This window comes from Atta cephalotes (genome assembly GCF_000143395.1).
Source record: "Atta cephalotes unplaced genomic scaffold scaffold00022, whole genome shotgun sequence".
Lineage (NCBI taxonomy): Eukaryota > Metazoa > Arthropoda > Insecta > Hymenoptera > Formicidae > Atta > Atta cephalotes.
The window spans coordinates 499,684-502,906 of NW_012130086.1; the positions used below are offsets into that span (position 1 = coordinate 499,684).

Genomic DNA, 3,223 nt, shown 5'->3' on the forward strand with positions numbered 1-3,223 from the left:
TTCTCTCTCTCTCTCTCTCTCTCTCTCTCTCTCTCTCTCTCTCTCTCTCTCTCTCCGTCCCCCCCCCCATCTCTCACTTATAAAACAATTCCTTATTCAAAATCCGTAAATGTGTAGAGATAGAACAGTCAGCTAAATTTGAGTATTCCGATTCTTCTACATCGATAATGCGTACAATACAGATCTACCAACTTTTAAATTTGTACGATTTGACTGGGTGAGTCATCAGTCGATTTTCCGCACGTGAAAGGTACCGCGGCAAGGTGATAAATTTCAATAAGGTTTAACCTTGACCTTCCTTCATCCGTCCCGTCTATCTGGACGCGAAAAGCCGGCTAAGAAGTTATATCGGCGTGATTTCAGTCTGGCAGATCCAATATTCGGTGTAAACAAACTGAAAGAACTGATATTGCAACGGATCTATATAAGCAATATTTAAAATTTCTCTTGATGTTACAGCAGAAATATTTTTAAATAGAATTCTCTTCTTCGCTTAAAGAGACGACGATAAAATATTTTAACGTTTTCTATTTTAGAGTTCAAAAGCTCAAAATGAAGAGATAATCTTTCAACGATTTCAAATAAATATACTTAAATATTTTAAAGCGGACTCTCTTGTATATAATTTATTTGATAATCGATTGTGACGATAAATATTTAGCAATAATACTCAAACTGAGGAAGTCTCATGAAATAAATAACATTTTAAGAGTAAAAACTAATGAAGTAAGATGGTACATGTTTGTATCTGTGCACGTGCAGCTAAAATAGCATACGTCAAGAACATCCAAGTTTCCAGTCCCTGTGTGAAGCCGTTGTAGCGGCTCAATATAGTCAACAAAGACCGTCATAATAAAGCCTCTACAGTTTGCTACTCCCGCTTGATTATTTATAGAAGAGTTCACGAGGGAAAAAAATTATACCGTTACTTTCCAATTCTCTCGCTTAATAACAATAAAGGTAGACATAAAGGTTTCACATTTAATCGTCGCGAATTGCAGTCTCTGCTGAGAGACTCATTTCTATAATAGAGAAGGGCTTTTCCTGATCTTTGACCCACCTCCATCCTTCCACGGTTTTCGCGTCGGCAAGCTCCAAGTGCGTAAATTTTCAAGACGATGACGAGTGCTACGATGCCAGAGCATTGAGGCAGGTGTCGGAAAAATGAAGAAGCGCGTTTGTCTGACTCGGCAAAAATTACTACATACAGCCCGTGGAATGCAATCCATCAACGACAGATCCTTGGGTGCGTCAAAGGGAGCGGAAGGGGTAAATGCCCCCGAGCGTTACAGGGATACAAGAAGGACGCGAAAACACTTCACGCGCTTGCGCATTTTTATTTAATAAAACCACTAACAAAATGATAATGTAAATTTATTTTAATAATTCATGTATATTATGTAAAGAGGTATGCGAACAACAGACACATTTAAAAATTTCGTTTTTTGTCGCGATAGCATAAAGCAAATTAAGCGGCATTTCCCTCGCGAGTAAAACTTCGCGAGGAAAAATTAAATATCGAGTCGTTGATAAATTGAGAATGGCACGAGGAAACGGTGGCACCTCTCTCGGTGGCTCTCTTCCGGCCACGTCTATGTCAGAGTGAATCACTCAGCGTGAAAAATGGCGGAACGGCGACGAAGGCGCGAGGAAAAGAGAGCCAGCTAGCTTTACCGGTTGAGGTATGGCCGGTTATGTTATGTAAGGACGCCAAAAATATCGCCGAATGAGTGACAAGCACTTGGCCTATTTGGTTGTATTCGTTGTCAGACAAATCGAGACACGCAAGACGATTATTTGCAAGGTGTGCCGATTCTCGCCTGGACCAGTCCAAGCCAGGTGCAAAATGCATTTGTTAGATTTGTACAAGAAAATTGCTTGTTTATAGGAAAATATCTTCTCTAGTAGAATTAGACATTGAGATTAAAGTAAATCTTTTTGTTAAACCTAAAGAATTTAATGAAAATTAAAACAATTAGTTTAAAATCGAAACGTGAAAAATTTTGATAGTTTCTTTAAACTGAGATGTCCTTTTAAATATAGCTTTTTTAACCAAATTGAGGACAGTTTTTCCTTAACGAGAATGTCAGAAGAAATCATTCTCCTCCATTTAAAAAAATTTTTAATACCATGTACATTTTCAACATTAAGTATAATATCGAAGTTAGAAGTCAAAATTTTGCATTCAAGATAAAATTCTCTTATATCGATCGAAGAATGTGATCATGCTAGCTATTTTGAAACTTAGAAACATATTCGCGTGCAACTCAAATATTCCGGTTCTCTTATTAAATTAACTAAATTTTACATTGTACATGACGGATCCAAAAACCGCCTGACACTCGTAAAGTAACGACAGCAAAATCTAGTTCTGACGATGCACGACGAACTTCATATCCGACTGTCAATCGCAACGGTTGGTTTGGCATAGTTTGAATCCAACGAAAAAAAAGAACTGAAAGTTGCGAAAATTAGTTTGTACTTACAACTTCTAACAGAAAATATCCACAAAGGGTAACACCTGATTTTCATAAACTTAAGTAAATTATAACAAGCAAGCGAAAATAACGACAAATATATTTATCTTTAATTATGCTTATATTTAATTATATAATATATACTATCTACTACATAGCGCATTGCATTTTCAAAAATGTTTTTTAACACAAATTTATAACAAAAAAGAAATTATATTACCAAATCACATTTGGATAGTTATGTAAAAAAAAAAAAGTAAGATAGAAATAAAATATTACGAAATTATATTCGTATGTAAAAACTGATGTATCTATACGTTTACAACCTGTCGACGGTCTTAATCGATGCGATCAAAATTATACTTTACGGAATATCTCATGATGGAAGACAGATAAAAATGTCAAACGAAAAGAGGCACGAGCCGACGATCTACAAGGTGATAAATAAAAATCGGTGAGTATCCAGCAAACGATGTAAGAAGCAGGTCACGCGGAAAATCCAAGATCGATGGGAGAAATGCACGAGCGGAGGATATGTTCAACACTTCAGATAGAATCTTCAAATTCCCAGGCGCAAAATGCGACGTAAAACGCTGGTAAATGATTTTGTGCCCTGAAGATGGTAACCTTCGGGCGATGATACAGATTTTCATCGGGAAGAGGAGTCATTGCACTTTATGCTGAATGGGCAGCGAGTCAACAACCCGACTTCTCTCTCTCTCTCTCTCTCTCTCTCTCTCTCTCTC

General features: G+C 37.0%; 1 protein-coding gene and 1 pseudogene across 1 annotated transcript in view; one reads left to right on the forward strand and one right to left on the reverse strand.

Annotated features, from left to right (window-relative positions):
• LOC105619498 (pumilio homolog 2) overlaps positions 1 to 3,223 on the reverse strand; it is an 81,604-nt gene that overhangs the window by 46,446 nt on the left and 31,935 nt on the right. The gene's annotated exons all lie outside the window — the stretch shown is intronic.
• Positions 2,876 to 3,223, forward strand: part of LOC105619497 — a 1,386-nt pseudogene continuing 1,038 nt past the window's right edge.